Raw genomic sequence first — 18,439 nt, forward strand, 5'->3', positions numbered from 1 at the left:
CTCTTGTTGCATTCTCTTTTGGTGTCAGATCCAAAAAATATTCAAGACTAATGTCAACGAGCTTACCACATATATTTTCTTCTGGAAGTTTTATGGTTTCAAGTTTTACATTCAAATCTTTAATCCATTTTGATTAATTTTTGTGTATGGTGTAAAAATACTGGTCCAGTTTAGTTCTTTCCCATATGACTATCCATTTTTCCCATTATGAAGAGACCCTACCTTCCCCATTGTATATTCTTGGCTTCTTTGTTACAAATTAACCATACACATGTGGGTATGTTTCTGGGCTCTGTTCTGTTTCATTCATCTATGTGCCTGTTTGCTGTTTAAGACAGAGACCACACTATCGTGCATGCAAGAACAGGGAGGGATGGCCAAATTGGCCAGGAGGAGGTCAAACTTTCACTCTTTGCAGATGACACAATACTCTATCTGGAAAACCCAAAAGATTCCACCAAAAAACTGCTAGAATTGATTCATGAATTCAGCAAAGTTGCAGGATATAAAATCAATACACAGAAATCAGTTGCATTCCTATACACCAACAATGAAGTGACAGAAAGAGAAATCAAGGAATCGATCCCATTTACAGTTGCACCAAAAAACCATAAAATACCTAGGAATAAATCTAACCAAAGAGGTGAAAAATCTATACACTGAAAACTATAGAAAGCTTATGAAAAATTGAAGAAGACACAAAGAAATGGAAAAAGATTCCATGCTCCTGGATAGGAAGAACAAATATTGTTAAAATGTCAATACTACCCAGAGCAATCTACATATTCAGTGCAATCCCTATCAAAGTAACACCAGCATTCTTCACAGAGCTAGAACAAACAATCCTAAAATTTGTATGGAACCAGAAAAGACCCCAAATAGCCAAAGCGATCTTGCAAAAGAAAACCAAAGCAGGAGGCATCACAATCCCAGACTTCAAGCTACACTACAAAGCTATAATCATCAAGACAGTATGGTACTGGCACAAGAACAGACACTCAGATCAATGGAACAGAATAGAAAACGCAGAAATGGACCCACAAGTGTATGGGCAACTAATCTTTGACCAAGCAGGAAAGAATATCCAATGGAATAAAGACAGTCTCTTCCGCAAGTGGTGCTGGGAAAACTGGACAGCAACATGCAGAAGAATAAACCTGGACCACTTTCTTACACCATACACAAAAATAAACTCAAAATGGATGAAAGACCTCAATGTAAGACAGGAAGCCATCAAAATCCTCGAGGAGAAAGCAGGCAAAAACCTCTTTGATCTTGCCCGCAGCAATTTCTTATTCAACATGTCTCCGGAAGTAAGGGAAACAAAAGCAAAAATGAACTACTGGGACCTCATCAAAATAAAAAGCTTCTGCACAGCGAAGGAAACAATCAGCAAAACTAAAAGACAACTGACAGAATGGGAGAAGATATTTGCAAATGACATATCAGATAAAAGGTTAGTATCCAAAATCTATAAAGAACTTATCAAACTCAACACCCACGAAACAAATAATCCAGTGAAGAAATGGGCAAAAGACATGAATAGACACTTCTCCAAAGAAGACACCAGATGGCCAATTGACGTATGAAAAAATGCTCAACATCACTCATCATCAGGGAAATACAAATCAAAACCACAATGAGCTACCACCTTACAACTGTCAGTATGGCTAGCATGAACAACTCAGGCAACAACAGATGTTGGCGAGGATGCAGAGAAAGAGGATCTCTTTTGCATTGTTGGTGGGAATGCAAGCTGGTGCAGCCACTCTGGAAAACAGTATGGAGGTTCCTCAAAAAACTAAAAATAGAACTACCCTATGACCCAGCAATTGCACTACTAGGCATGTATCCAAGGGATACAGGTGTGCTGTTTTGAAGGGACATGTGCGCCCCCATGTTTATAGCATCACTATCAACAATAGCCAAAGTATGGAAAGAGCCCAAATGTCCATCGATGGATGAACAGATAAAGAAGATGTGGTGTGTGGTGTGTGTGTGTGTGTGTGTGTGTGTGTGTGTGTGTGTGTGTGTGCAAATCTTGCCATTTGCAACTACGTGGATGGAACTGGAGTGTATTATAAGTGAACTTAGAGAAAGACAAAAATCATATGACTTCACTCATCTGAGGACTTTAAGAGACAAAACAGATGAACGTAAGGGAAGGGAAACAATAATATAAAAACAGGCAGGGGGACAAAACAGAAGAGACTCATAGATATGGAGAACAAACTGAGGGTTGCTAGAAGAGTTGTGGGGGGGGGGGATGGGCTAAATGGGTAAGAGGCACTAAGGAATCTACTCCTGAAATCATTGTTGCACTATATGCTAACTAATTTGGATGCAAATTAAAAAAAAAACAACAAGGAGGGATGGAAGGATGGAGGGAGAGGAAGAGAGAATCTTAATCAGCCTCCATGCCCAATGTGGAGACTTGTCATGGGGCTCACACTCATGAACTGTGAGATCATGACTTGATTCAAAATCAAGAGTCAGACTCTTAACCACCTGAACCACCCAGGTGCTCCTATGTGCCTGTTTTCATGTCAGTACCATATTCTTTTGATTATTCTAGCTTTGAAATATGCTTTTAAATCATGCCTTTAACTTTGTTTTTTCCCCCTCAAGATTTATTTGGCTATTCAGGGTCTTTTGTGGTTCTATACAAATCTTAAGATTGTTCTATTTCTGTGAAAAAATGCCATTGGAATGTTGCTGGGACTGTTGAATCTGTAGATTGCTTTGGGTATTATGGGTATTTTAACAATATTCTCCTAATTCATGAGCACAAAATGTCTTCATATTTATTTGTGTCTTCTTCAGTTTCTTTCCTCAGCATCTTATATTTTTCAGTGTACAGGTCTTTCACCTCCTTGGTTAAATTTATTCGTAGGGAATAAATGGGAACTACTTTGGCTGCATTCCATAACTTTTGGTATATTGTATTTCCATTTTCATTTGTTTCAGGCATTTCTTTTTAGATTTTTTTTTGATCCATTGGTTTTTCAGTAGCATGTGGTTTATTCTCCACATATTTGTGAAATTTCTCATTTTCTTCTTGTAATTGATTTCTAGGTTCATACTCCTGTGGATAGAAAAGATATTTGATAGTTCAATCTTCTTAAAGTTATAAAGACTTGTTTTGTAGCCTAACCTATCCTGGAGAATGTTCCATGTACATCTGAGAGGAATGTGTGTTTTCCTGCTTTTGGATGGAATGTTCTTGTATATATTAAGTCCACGATCTAATGGATCATTTAAGGCGAATGTTTTCTTACTGACTTTCTGTCTAGAGGATCTATCCAGTGATGAAAGTGGGGCTAAACCCCTCTCCTATTATTGTATTGCTATTTCTTCCTTTATGTTTGTTAATGCTTGCTTTATATTTTTAGTTACTTCTATCTTGGGTGCATAAATATTTGCAAGTGTTATATCCTCTTATTAGATTGGCCCCTTAATCCTTATGTAATGCTCTTCTTTGTCTCTTATTACAATCTTTGTCTTAATGTGTATTTTGTCTGATGTAAGTATAGCTACCACTGCTTTCTTTGCATTTCATTTGAATGGAATATCTTTTTTTTAATGCCTTCACTTTCCATATATGTGTGTCCTTACATATCAAATGAGTATCTTGTAGGTAGCATATGGATGGGTCTTGATTTTTTTTAATCCATTCACCCAATCTATGTCTTATGATTGGAGAATTTAGACCATATACATTTATATTTATTTATTTATTTATTTATTTATTTATTTATTTATTTATTTTTTCAATATATGAAGTTTATTGTCAAATTGGTTTCCATACAACAGCCAGTGCTCATCCCAAAAGGTGCCCTCCTCAATACCCATCACCCACCCTCCCCTCCCTCCCACCCCCCATCAACCCTCAGTTTGTTCTCAATTTTTTTTTAATTTTTTTTAACGTTTATTTATTTTTGGGACAGAGAGAGACAGAGCATGAACGGGGGAGGGGCAGAGAGAGAGGGAGACACAGAATGGGAAGCAGGCTCCAGGCTCTGAGCCATCAGCCCAGAGCCTGACGCAGGGCTCGAACTCACGGACTGCGAGATTGTGACCTGAGCTGAAGTCGGACGCTTAACTGACTGAGCCACCCAGGCGCCCCAGTTTGTTCTCAGTTTTTAAGAGTCTCTTATGCTTTGGCTCTCTTCCACTCTGACCTCTTTTTTTTTTTCCTTTCCCTTCCCCATGGGTTTTTGTTAAGTTTCTCAGGATCCACATAAGAGTGAAACCATATGGTATCTGTCTTTCTCTGTATGGCTTATTTCACTTAGCATAACACTCTCCAGTTCCATCCACGTTGCTACAAAGGGCCATATTTCATTCTTTCTCATTGCCATGTAGTACTCCATTGTGTATATAAACCACAATTTCTTTATCCATTCATCAGTTGATGGACATTTAGGCTCTTTCCATAATTTGGCTATTGTTGAGAGTACTGCTATAAACATTGGGGTACAAGTGCCCCTATGCATCAGCACTCCTGTATCCCTTGGGTAAATTCCTAGCAGCGCTATTGCTGGGTCATAGGGTAGGTCTATTTTTAACTTTTTGAGGAACCTCCACACTGATTTCCAGAGTGGCTGCACCAATTTGCATTCCCACCAACAGTGCAAGAGAGTTCCCGTTTCTCCACATCCTCGCCAGCATCTATAGTCTCCTGATTTGTTCATTTTGGCCACTCTGACTGGCGTGAGGTGATATCTGAGTGTGGTTTTGATTTGTATTTCCCTGATGAGGAGCGACGTTGAGCATCTTCTCATGTGCCTGTTGGCCATCTGGATGTCTTCTTTAGAGAAGTGTCTGTTCATGTTTTCTGCCCATTTCTTCACTGGGTTATTTGTTTTTTGGGTGTGGAGTTTGGTGAGCTCTTTATAGATTTTGGATACTAGCCCTTTGTCCGATATGTCATTTGCAAATATCTTTTCCCATTCCGTTGGTTGCCTTTTAGTTTTGTTGGTTGTTTCCTTTGCTGTGCAGAAGCTTTTTATCTTCATGAGGTCCCAGTAGTTCATTTTTGCTTTTAATTCCCTTGCCTTTGGGCATGTGTCAAGTGAGAAATTACTACAGCTGAGGTCAGAGAGTAGACCATATACATTTAAAGTAATTATTGATAGTTAGGTACTTATTGCCATTAAAAAAATTATTTTCTAGCTGTTTTGTAGTTCCTGTGTTCCTTTCTTCTCTTGCTCTCTTCCTTTGAGACTTGGTTTTCTGTAATGGTATGCTTTGATTCCTTTCTCTTTCTCTTTTGTGTAATTACTGTAGATTTTTACTTTTAGGTAACCATGAGGCTTATATAAAACAACTTATATTTATTACATGCTACTTTAAGTTGATAAGTTTGAATGCATTCTAAAGCTCTACATTTTTACGCTCCCCTTCCCACATTTTATATTTTTTATTTCACATTTTACATCTTAAAATCATGTGTATCCTTTATCTAATTATTGTTTTTAGTTATTTTTTACTGCTTTTGTCTTTTAACCTCCATACTAGCTTTGTAAGTGATTAATTACCATTACAGCATCAGATTATTCTAAGTTTTACTATGTATTTAACTTTATCAGTGATATTTATACTGTCATATGTTTTTCTGTTAGTAATCAGCACCTTTCATTTCTACTTAAAGTACCTTTAACATTTCTTGTAAGGCTGATCTAGCGGGATGAATTCCTTTAGCTTTTGCTTATATGGAAAACTCTTTATCTCTCCTTCAATTCTGGATGACAACTTCTCCAGGCATTTGACTGGCAGAATTTTTCTTTCAGCACTTTGAATATATCATGCAGAGTATCTGCTGAAAAATCTACGAGTTGTCTTATAGGGATTTTCTTGCACATAACAAGTTGATTTTCTCTTGATGCTTTTAATATTCTCTTCTTGTCTTTAACTTGACATTATGATATGAATCTCTCGTGTGTAATTCTTTGGGCTTCCTGGATCTGGATGACTGTTTCCCTCCCTAGGATAGGGAAGTTTTCAATCATTATTTCTTCAAATAAATTTTCTGCCCTTTTCCCTCTCTTTCTCTCTCTTTTCAGGAGCCCTACTACGTGAATGTTGGTCTGCTTAATGTTGTCCTACAAGCCCCTTAAGCTATTTTCTTTTTTCATTCTTTTCACTTTTTACAGCTGATTGTGTTAGTGCCAGTGCCTGTCTTTGAGTTCACAGACTCTTCTACTTCATCCAGTCTGCTTTTGAACCTCTCCTGTGTATTTTTCAGTTGAGTTATTGTACTTTCAACTCTGTAACTTCTACTCGGTAATTTCCTATATTTTCTGTGTGTTAAAATTTTCACTGTGTTTATCCATCCTTCTCCCAATGTGGTGAGCATCATTATGACCATTATTTCAAACTCTTTATTAGGTAAGTCACCTATCTCCATTTCATCAAGGACTATTTCTGATGTTTTATCTTCTTCTTTGGTTTGTAACCTATTCCTCTGGTTCTTCATTTTTCTTGACTCTCTGTTGGTTTCTATGCATTAGATAAAACAGCCACCTCTCTCATTCTTAAGAGTGGCCTCATGTAGGAGATGAATCTTATTGTTCAAACTTGCTCTAGCTCTTGATTGTCTCTCAAACCTTTGTGATTGGCCAACCAGCCTATTTTAGATTTAATGACTGCTAGTAGTTGAGAGTGTGCCATGACCAGTTAGCATCCCAAAGAGGAAGATTTCAGTCAGCACCGAGATTCAGGCTGATTGGAAGCCAGATCCTCAGGCTGCAGCTTTTAAAATATGCAAATATGTGCAGTTCTATGGGACCTCAAGTTTAAGTCCCACTGGCCACCATAGCTAGGCAATTTAGAGGTGTCTCCTGTGCGGCTGTTGCAATAAATCAGGGCACCAAATGAGTGTACAAGCACTTTAGATAAGCTAATGGAGCTCTTTAACAGAGCTGTGGTGGTAGCCACAAAAATCTGGGAGCCAGACATCAGTACAGGTACCTTTCTGGGAGATACCAGTGAGCTGAAGTGAGGCAGAGGAGAGGACAAAGATGATGTTCACTGGCCTCTGTCCCCAGAGCACCTCAGTAGGCTGCTAGATGTGTGCCAAACCAGATGCCTGCCACTCAGACCAATGCTCCAGGATAAGCAGATAGGCCTCTTTCAGGGAAAGACTGGGCACACGTTTCAATCTAATATTTATGCAGTGCCCTGGGGATAGTGGCCGACCAAACTGATCTCTCCAATTGTTTCAATCTCCATGGGACCCAGGAAGACAAGCTCTGCTGGCCACCAGATCCAGACAATCAAGGAGTGGCCCTGGGCACCAGCCACAAAATCCAGGGCACTAGACACTGTAAATGCTCCTTTTGGAAGATATTGGTGCTTTGGAGTATGGCAGAGGGAGAGCACAAAGATAGCACCTACCCTCCAAAGTCTCTGGAAAGGATTACAGTCAGCCCTTAGATATGTGTTTAATTAGAAACACAGGCCACAGCTACAAAGATAAGCTAATAGGCCTTTTTCACAGAAAGGCTGGGCTTCTTGGACTGTTGCCTCTTGCTGTGTCCTGGGGATAGTAGATGGTTAAGAATACTTTCTTTATTAGTTATGGTCCTGTGGGATTCATAAGTTTAAGCCCCAGAAGTTCACAGAGTCAGTGATCTAGAGGTGCCCATTAGGCACTAGCCACAAAATTCAGGGTGCCCGACAGGGCTACAGGCTCCTTTCTGGGAGATACCAGTGAACTAAAAGGAGGCAGAGGGAAAGTGAAAAAGTGATGTCCATTGGCCTCTGTCCTGAGAATATTTCACTTGGCCCCTAGACATATGTTAAATTAGATGCTTACTCCTCAGGCAGACACTTTAAGATAAACAAATAAACCTCTTCCACAGAAAGTCTGGGTGCTTTTCAGCTAGCTGCCTCTGCACTGGGCCCTGGATGGGTATATCTGAGCTTACAAGCCCTTTAAGAGTCTTTTCTCACTCACTGTAGCCTTGTGGGTCTTATAGATGTGGGCCCCATTGGCTTTCAGAGCTAGATGTTTTGGGGACTCATCTCTCAGGTGAAGGTCTTAACAGTTGGGATGTCCAGGGGCGCCTGGGTGGCTCAATCGGTTAAGCATCTGACTTCGGCTCAGGTCATGATCTCACGGTTCACGAGTTTCATCCCTGCATCGGGCTCTGTGCTGACAGCTCGGAGCCTGCTTCGGATTCTGTGTCTCCCTCTCTCTCCCTGCCCCTCCCCCATTCATACTCTATCTCTGTCTCTCAAAAAATAAATAAATGTTAAAAAAAATTTTTTTTTTAAGTTGGGATGTCCAATAAGGACTTCAAAACCTACATTCCTTGGGAAGAAGCTCCAGGTTTTGAGTCCCTTCCTCATTGTAGGTCACCATGCCATAGGTTGGGTTTATGGTAAAATTGTGTTTCAGCCTCTCCTACCTGCTTTGATATGGGTTTATTGTTTATTTGCCTGATATATGAGTCACTCTGCTAGTTTTGGGTGTTTTTTATTTTTTCAGAGGAAATTGTTCCATAAGTAGCTGTAGATTCAGTGTATCTGTGGAAGGAGGTGAATTCAGTATCTTCCTACATTGCTATCTTGAATCAGAATCCATGACTGCCTTCTTTGTTTTAGTATAATGTTTCTAAGGTTTATCCATGTTGTAGTATGTATAATATTTCTTAATATTTATTTTTTAATATTTATTTATTTTTAATTAAGAAACAGTGTGAGCAGGGGAGTGGCAGAGAGAGACAGACAGACAGACACAGAATCTGAAACAGGCTCCAGGCTCTGAGATGTCAGCACAGAGCCCAATGTGGAACTTGAACCCACGAACCGTGAGATCATGTCCTGAGTCGAAGTCAGATGCTTAACCGATTGAGCCACCCAGGCGCCCCTCATTTCTTTTTATTTTACTAATAATTCTTGGCCTCTTTTGATATCCTTTTTCATTCCTTTAAGAATTCCCTGAAAGCTGAGCTTCCCTTCCCCTGAAAACATATATGTAACAGTTTCTAAGGGTTCATAGATCCCTTGAATCCCATCATGGAGCCCAGTATAAATGTATCAATGTAAGTATTCATTACTAAAAGCCAGACATGAGTTTAAATGGCAATTCTTTGCAGTGGGGTGTCTTTCCTATGTACGTGTAACTCTGACCAAAGTAGGCCCCACCGAGCAGTATTCTGTAAGGAGACTGCTTTCCTGGGAACCTACTCCAAGCAGAACAGAACTGCAATACTCAAATAGGCTCATTGGGCACATGCCACCCTCACTAACAACAGCTGCAGAGATTCTCTCAGGACTTTATGAAGATACAAAAGGATTAAATGAGAATGACTAAACAGCATGAAATAAGAACTATGTGCAGTTTACTATATAGTAAACTTTATAGTAAACATGTACAGTATGTTTATATAATAGGCTATAAATGATACACAGAGGGCCCTGGTAAGAGTTTCCAATTCCTCCTTGCTAGATACTGGTGAAATCTTATCAAGTGTGGCTGAGAATATAGTCTCTTGTCTGGACAAGTCAGGGTTGTGATGATCCTCTGAGTTTCCCATATTGTCCCCCTAACCTAGTAATCTGCACTTGGAGTGTGGCTTCCTCCTAGCAGGGTCCTTGATAACCATGGAAGAAAACTTTTTATGCAGTAGCTGGGATGGGGACTAATCAGATAATCGAAAATACAGGTTTGAGATGAGCTATCCTTTAGGGGCGCCTTGGTGGCTCAGTCGGTGAAGTGTCTGACTCTTGATATCAGCTCAGGTCATGATCTCACAGTTTGTGAGATTGAGCCCCGCATCAGGCTCTGCACTGACAGGTGGAGGCTACTTGGGATTCTCTCCCTCCCTCTCTCTCTCTGCCCCTCCTCTGCTCGCATAGGTGCTCTCTTTCTCAAAAATAAATGTTAATAAAAAGAGAGATATCTTTTTGACATTATATTATCTTTAGCTAACACAAGGAAAAGATATATATGTATATTTAACATTTTATTTTTACTTACAGCATATACTAGGTTCAGATAAGCATATGAAATTACTGATATGCAACTATTTCCGACATTCAAAGTAGAGCTTTTGTAGGACACAACCTAAAAAAGGTGTTCATTTAAATCTTGGTCTTCTGATCAGCATTCCAAATCACTTTTTTTTTTGTTATTATCTATACCTATATGTATCCTCTATAATTTTTGTTTGTATTTTATTGAAGTAGACCTAAACTTGCAGGCATTTGTTCTGGAATCTGAATATAGAATATATTTCTAGGGTTTTTTTTTTTTTTCTCTTTAATCTCTTATAGTTGTCTTACCCATACAGCTATTGCCCATAATCTGATAACAGCCTTTTCTCTACAGACTGACTTTTGTTAAATCTTTCCAAGCTTCCAGGTATTTTCTGAAGCAAATACCTAGGACTAGTTTCAGGCAGAATCCTGAAGTTGGTCAAAGTTATCTCCAGTACATTTCCTCCCACTTACCCTCGTTTACCTCAGGGTGAATTCTGATTCAAGATAGCAATGTAGGAAGATCCTGAATTCACCTCCTTCCACAGATACACTGAATCTACAGCTACATATGGAACAATTTCCTCTGAGAAAATAAAAACAACCAAAACTAGGAGAGTGACTCATGCATCAGGCCCCCACTGGTCAGACCAATCTCAGATGGATTTGCTAAGACCCATCTTCTAAGGATAGGATGTGATCTTCACATGGCTCTCTTGCCTTCCTCTCCTCTGTCTCAGGGCTCTGGTCACTCTAAGTTTATCTGCAGGTGTTAGGATATGCTTGCTTCTTTCCAAACCCACTGGTACTTTGGTCCAATCTACCCTTGACTCCCACTTGGACTTCTGTAACAACATCCTACCTATTTCCTGGAATCCTCTCTGACTCTATCCAACTTCTTTTTTTTTTTTTTTTTTTTCACAAAGCAGTCACAGTGGGTCTTTCTGAGGTACAAATCTGATCATGTCACTCTCCTTTTGAAGGTTTTCATTGGCCTCCCATTCTCTTAGAATAGACACCAAACTTGTCAAAAGTACCCTTGAGGTTCTTTAAGACCTGGTCTTGCCTACCCTTCCATGCCTTTGTGCCTCACACCTCTTCCCTTGCTCTCTGTGTTCCAAGAATTTTGTCTTCTTTCAATTCATCATGTACTCTATGCTCTTCTCTGCCTCCAGATCTTCTGTTCCTTCTCCCTGGGATACCATCAGTTTTATCACTCAGTTGCACCCAGAGAGCCCTTCTCCCATGGTCTAAAATCCTAGAGTACCCTGTAGCACCCTTTTTGGAATGTTCTTCAGACTTCAAGTTCCTAGTCCAACATCTGACACATTCAATGGACTTTAAGATACATGGGGAGAGGAACTTTCCTTGTTGTGATTGTTGCTCTATCCCCAACACAATATCTGGCACTCAATAGATATTAACAGATATTTGTTGATTCAATGAATATATATGGTACCCTTCTCAGAGTATTTGTCTCTGAATAAAAACACTTAGTAACATGAAACCTGTTAATTTCTTTTTTTTTTTTTAATTTTTTTTTCAAAGTTTATTTATTTTTGGGACAGAGAGAGACAGAGCATGAACGGGGGAGGGGCAGAGAGAGAGGGAGACACAGAATCGGAAACAGGCTCCAGGCTCTGAGCCATCAGCCCAGAGCCTGACGCGGGGCTCGAACTCACGGACCACGAGATGGTGACCTGGCTGAAGTCAGACGCTTAACCGACTGCGCCACGCAGGCGCCCCAAAACCTGTTAATTTCAAAGCACCCCAGTAGGCCAGTTGATAAAGTACTTATGGGCGGACTCACATTTTCATGTGCCTACTGGATTACATCATGTTGGGGAATTAAGAGCCTATAGGCTATCAAGAATGAATTTTGAATTCATCTCTTCCCAGTTCATATTCCATTATATTTATTTCTCAGAATTATCTTGAGTCCTGGATTCATTCTCTTGAGAAATTTCTGGGGATCCCATAATTTAACTACTTTTGTATTTGTCACCTATAAGGTACATGGAAAATAAAATAATGTGGCAGGGGTGCCTGGGTGGCTGAGTCAGTTAATTATCTGACTCTTGATTTTGGCCCAGGTCATGAGCCCAGGGTCATGAGATAGAGCCCCACATCAGGCTCTCTAGTGGGCATGCAGCCTGCTTGAGATTCTTTCCCTCCTTCTCCTTCTGTCCCTCCCCTGTTTATGTGTGGACACTCCTTATCTATCAATCAATACAGTAAAACAAGTAAGCAAATAAGTGGCAAAGACACTGCCGTGGAGAAATGTCTCAGTCTTTCCCCGCCCCTGAGAGCACAACACACTGGGAAGGGTAACAGAGCATTGGTCTCCCGCAGATGGGCCTTCAGTCTCCTCAGTGGCGCTCTTGTCCACTCCAGCCTTCTGCTCTGACACTATGTGAGGCTGTGTCTTTAAGTGAAAAAGAAACTCACAAAGGAAGTATAACCTCATCTTTGAGGTGATTGTTGAAATAAGCTTGCTTTGGTACACTGAAGACATTTTCCACTTCATTTTCCATTTTAGGCCTCATCAGTAACTTCCTGTATCTCCTTTTAAACAGACATCTTTGGCCAGAGAGGAGAAGCTGGTAACGTAAAAATAGCCAGATATCTGGTGATATTTCAAAGGCATAATGGAGAACTGTGACACATTGCTGTGTTGTGGGGCTCAGTTTATGTCTTCCATCTTCCTCAGGAAGACAGAAGAATTAGTCTGGTTTATGATGAGTTTTGTGTATGTTTATTGGAAAATGTTCTGCTTCAAAGAGACCTTTAACCTCTAGCCAAATGCACACTTCAGGGAAGATCCTCTATGTAGACCCGTGTGCACTTACGACATGGCACGTTTCAGACACGGCAGTTTCACGCGTTCCCAGATGCCAGGCTGAAGACAATATATTGTCTGTTGGCTTCAGTCAACCCTGGGCTATTCATCACTTTCTCTTGATGATACACTCAGCCATGCTCCTGAGTTTAGAAAATCAAAGTGCTGAAAGCATAAGGGCATATTATCTGGAGTACACCTACAGAAGCTCAGTTCTGATTGGGGCTATTGTTTAGGTTTACGACAAGTTCCTCACAAACCATTAGGTTTAGAGTTTAGTGTGTGGAAGACACATCTGAGGCTTCTTGCACCAGACCAAACGAGACCAGACACACAGATATTTCACGCAGTAACCACAAAAACATTCCTATCTTTTAAATAGAAGAAGCCAACCGATTGTAACCTGCTCTGCAAACACTCATTTTATTTATTCATTCTCCTTTGACGCTTGGCACTTAACCTGAATGGTTTTGTTTTTTGTTTTGTTTTTTTAATGTTTTCAGTTTGACCAAACAGGAAGTAGAGAGCATCATTTGATTTTAAATCTCTTTTCCTGAGTAGATATTTTGGATACAAAACAACAGTTAAACCCTATTTGTTTGGGACACGTACGCAGGTAATTTGGGACACTTAGGGATTTCCCCCTTCTCTTTTCCCTGTCCACATCTGTGCTTGTAGGGCAATGTCTCTGGAGATCCGTTAACTTAGCCATTAGGTCAAGCAGGCACCTATGGTTTATGAATAGTAAGCAAGACCATGTAGGAAAAAACAAAACACAACCATGGTGAGCAAGAACGTGAGGGTGGTGGGGGATGCACTGATCAAAACAGAACGGGACAGCCTGGCCAGGGAAGACGCAGCCGCCCTATAGGTGTGGCTGGAGTATCCACCCTAGGATGGTTGGGTCTGCTGGGGCACTAATTATTTTGCAGTCAGAAAGTGCCTGATGAAAGGCTTAAAGGAGAAATTCAATGCAGTTTCCTTTTATCTGCCTCTCCAATTGATGTCTATACAGAGCAAGCAGGGCTCCTCAAACACGCCAGCCTGTTTCAGATACACAAGATTAAGTAGCTAGTGACATTCAAGACCAATCGGCCCACCCAGGAGGACTGAAGCCAGCGGAAAAGCTGTCAGATTTCTCCTTTTCTCCATTAATCTTAAAGCTTTTCAGTGGTGCCAGGTCGCATCTCCATCAGACAAGCTGGGAAGAGTGTCCAGCAACTTTCCACACCCCCACCCCCGCACCCAGAAGAGTAACCCCTTCAGTGCTGAGCTGGTCTCTCAGGACTCAGGGCTTTCTCTTCTGGTCAGAAAGAGATCCTCACTGGCCCTGTGGCCTCACAACTCTGGGGGAAGCTAGAAGCGATGGTGGACTCCTTCCTTCTGCGCGCACAGCTGGTCCACTCCCCAGAGGCTGTGACACACAGGTGTCAGAGCAGCTGTCCTGGAGGAGACAGCTTTTTAGGGGTAACCGTGGGAGGACCGAGAAAATGGGTGCCCCCTCAGTCCACACTTTGCTATACCACACGGCTGTGGGGTTGGCGGAGAGGGGCAGCCAGGGGGGAAAGATGAGAGGAAAGCAGAAGAAAGGTCGTGCAAATAAGGGGAAATGGTCTGGATTCGTAACACTACTTCCCCCACACCTCACTGCTAATCTCTCTGGAAGCAGGTGACAACCTGGACAAGAAGTCACCAGTAGTGAGCAAAGGAACCTGTCTGCCAGCTTGGATAGAAGCTCTTGCTGAGTCAGAGTTTCCGAGAGCTGACAGGAGTGGCTCCATGAGCACAGTGGGGGTGGGTGATGCCTCTGGCTCGCAGAGCGCCAGCATTGCCTTTGAAGAGAGGACGCAGGAAACCGCTGGCTGGAAGGGCCCAGGGTCTTTTCCTTCTTTCTATGTACCCCTGAGAGCTCTTTCTGGAGCGTTTCTCTCCCAATCAGTCCCAGTCTGCCCCAATAATAGGTGTCTGAGAAAGCTGTGGGCCCAGTTCCTTCAACTGGGGGTGATTTATGGCAGCAGGTAGAGACTGATCCTGCTCAAAAACTAAACTCTGGCCTCCACTAAAATCTTCCACAGCTCATATTTTTAACACACACACACACACACACACACACACACACACACACACACACAGAGTCTTGGTCCCCAAAACCCCATTCTTGAGCAGCATAGATCACTCTCTGGATGGGTTATCTTGTTCCCATTAGTAGGTGTGTGCTTCCCACAGCTCCTACCCCACCCCAGATGGCTGCTGGCAGCAAGGGCTCAGCCTCTTTCCCAAATGCAGGGATTATAAAATAGACCTCTGGGTGACTCGCTTTAGGGCAACTTTCTGCACAGTCCCCAGATGCATTTAAATAACTTTTGTGACATCAAAGAAGTCACTCTCTGTATCAGTCCTGGTGAAACCAGGCCATCACCCAGAGTGAATAGCATCTCTTAATTAGATTAAAATGTTAATGAGCATAAAGCTATGCTAAAATAGACTTGTCCTATCAGCCTCACCTAAACTGGGTAGAACAGATGTGCCATTGTTGAGTGTATTAATATCTCTCCTCAAAGGAAAATCATCCTCCAAGGAAACAAATGATAGGTGTAATTATATCTAGGCATAATAGCATATATATTGAACATTGCCTTTGTCCGTATCATACAAATACATTTATCCTAATTGACCATGATTCAATACTTTGTTAAAGAAACAGCCACCGATAAAGAGTGCCCAACACAGGACTGTGCATGGAGTTGATACTAAACAATTTTTAAATTTATTATGTGCGTGTTCTAACTAATGCATTCAGTATACAAAGCACTTAGGTATTTGTATGGAATGTAAATTTCTAGCAACAGCATGATCCAACCTCTACTATTACAGTTAAGAAAAAGATAAGGACTCCCACGAAGGGAACTTAAGCCGCTGAGGGCAGGTGTTTTGTCTAGGAATGTAACAAACAGAGGCTTTGTGTGATCAGACTCTCTCAAGGAAGGGCCAGCACTCAAGATCGTAATCACCCTGTATGGCCTGGGCCCAGCCTGGGTGGCTAGGCCGGCGGCTTGTGCTTCTCACCGTCCCTCATTGGCACCTGCCAAATTCTGAGGAAAAAGGAGGTCCTGTAGAGGGAACTGGTGAATGAATTGAGTGAGAGTCCGGGAAGGTAGCCGGCTTCTGGCTGCAGGTGGCCAGCATGATAGATCCTTATTTGCAGCCTCCACAGCTTTCCCCTCTTCCTTTAAAGGCATCAGCACATTTTACGGTCCTTTAGAAATTCAGAACTGGCTGAGCACCATGGGGAGAGGAAGGAGAGAGGAATCACTGCTTAGTTGGCCCTACCTGGGGGAGATGAAGGGCTGGAAGTCTGCCATGTGTAGAGCTTCTGGCACAGGGCACCTCATACACTGTGCTGTAAGAATTGCCTCCTAACCGTAGAGAGGAAAGAGCTAAACTTGACTGTTCTCTTCTACAGTCTCCTTCCATGTCTGGGCCCACCTGGAGAGGCTGAGGACTTGATTAGTTGGATACGGCACTCCTTTGAGAAGTTTTCTGAGCCTCCAAGGCATGGAGCCAGTCACACACCGGCCACCACTGGCTCTGTGGACATTATCAGGCCCTTAGGAAACAGGAAAAACAAGATTTGCCTTGGAATTTTACTGTCATAAACTAGCTTCCTCCCTCCAACCGCCCCACCCCAACTCCTATTAAGGCCAACCAGGTCTAGGTAAAAATAAACTGTATCTTCATTTCTTCAAAGGCAGATATTTAAAGAGTTTTTGAAAGTAATCTCTACACCCGACGTGGGGCTCAAACTCACAACACTGAGATCAAGAGCCACCTGCTCTTCCCACTGAGCCAGCCAGGAGCCCCAGGAAGACTTTATTCTGACAGATGGAAGCAATTCTCAATGTTGGACTCCAGCGCCGCCTCCCTTTCTTTTCTGTATAATCTTCTGGAGCAAAACCATAACTGAGCATAATAAGTGTGGTCATACTTTATAAAAGATATTCTTATGGGAAAGGGGGGAGGAGAAGAGAGGGAAACAAACCACAAGAGCCTCATAAAAACAGAGAGCAAACTATGAGTTGACAAAAGGAGGTGAGTGGGAAATGAGCTGGATGGGTGATGGGTACTAAGTAGGGCACTTGTGATGAGCACTGGGTGTTGTATGTAAGTGGTGAATCACCGAATTCTCAAACCATTGCATGTTAACTAAAATTTAAATGTAGAAAAAGGAAAACAAATTTTTCTTTGATTATTCAATATAGAATTGATACCTTGTCTGTATTTGGATTTAAGATCAGCGAATCAGTTTTCTAGATTTCTCAGTGAATTCCAAATAAATTTATAATTTATTTATTTTCTCTTCCATTACAGAAAGAGAAAAAAGTTGTGATTTAGGTTTGGAAATAAAGTGGTGGGGAACCCCAGCAGCACTTGCTTAACACTCTATGATTGAGAGGAAACTGGACCTTTGTAGAAGTTCTCTCTCTACTCCATCCCCCTTGTTCTATTTTTTTTCCTTTTCTTTTTTAATTGAGATATAATTGACCTACAACTTTATGGTAGTGGCAGGTGTACAACATAATGACCTGATATTTGTATATATTGTTAAATGATCACAATACATTGAATTAACATCCATCACCATATCTAGTTACAATTTCTTTCTGTGATGAGAATTTTTAAGATTTCTCAGCAACCTTTATAAAAAATATTTATTTATTTTTGAAAGAGAGAGACAGAGTCAGAGGGAGACTGCGCACAAATGTGGGAGGGACAGAGAGAGGGAAACACAGAATTCAAAGCAGGCTCCAGGCTCTGTGCTGTCAACAACTTTCAAATATACGATAGTGTATATTTTTAAGTAAGCTCTGCACTCAACTTGGTGCTTGAACTCACAACCCCAACATCAAGAGTCTCATGCTCCATTGACTGAGCCAGCCAGGTTCCCCTAGGATGGAGTTTTAACTATAATCTCCATGCTGTACAGTATATCCCCAGGACTTATTTATTTTATAACTGGAGTTTGTACCTTTTGACCCCCTTCACCTGTTTTTCCCACCCCTACCCCCTGCCTCTGGCAACTACCAATCTGTTCTCTGTGTCCGTGAGTTCAGGTTTTTCAGGAATTTTTGTTTTTGTTTTGAATTCTACATATAAGTGAGATCATACACTTTCTCTGACTTATTTCACTTAGCATAATGCCCTCAGATCCATCCATGTTGTCCTAAATGGCAAGATTCCATTATTTTTTATGGCTGAATAATATCTAATTTTATTTGTTATATATATGTATATAATTGTAAATTATAAATAATATATATATATAATAAATTTATTATTTATATATATATATATATAATTGTAAATAATGCAATAAACACAGAAGTCTTATAGCTTTTCAAGTTAGTGTTTTCATTTTCTTTGGATAAATACCCAGAAATGGAATTGCTGGATCACACGGTAGTTCTGTTAATTTTTTTAGGGACCTCCACACTGTTTTCCATAATGGCTGCACCAATTTTCATTCCTGCCAGCAGTGCACAGGACTCCTTTTTATCCACCTTCTTGCCAGTATTTATCTCTTGTCTCTTTTTTTTAAATGTTTATTTATTTATT

General features: G+C 41.0%; 1 long non-coding RNA gene across 1 annotated transcript; it reads left to right on the top strand.

Annotated features, from left to right (window-relative positions):
* Nucleotides 1-4,994: 4,994 nt before the first annotated feature.
* Nucleotides 4,995-16,051, top strand: LOC115508259. The gene is made up of 4 exons (XR_003966966.1): nucleotides 4,995-5,104; nucleotides 6,663-6,665; nucleotides 13,998-14,006; nucleotides 16,041-16,051. It is a non-coding gene; the product is annotated as an uncharacterized LOC115508259 (long non-coding RNA).
* Nucleotides 16,052-18,439: the final 2,388 nt, after the last annotated feature.

The sequence above is a fragment of the Lynx canadensis genome, chromosome A1, assembly GCF_007474595.2.
Source record: "Lynx canadensis isolate LIC74 chromosome A1, mLynCan4.pri.v2, whole genome shotgun sequence".
In the NCBI taxonomy this organism is placed as follows: domain Eukaryota; kingdom Metazoa; phylum Chordata; class Mammalia; order Carnivora; family Felidae; genus Lynx; species Lynx canadensis.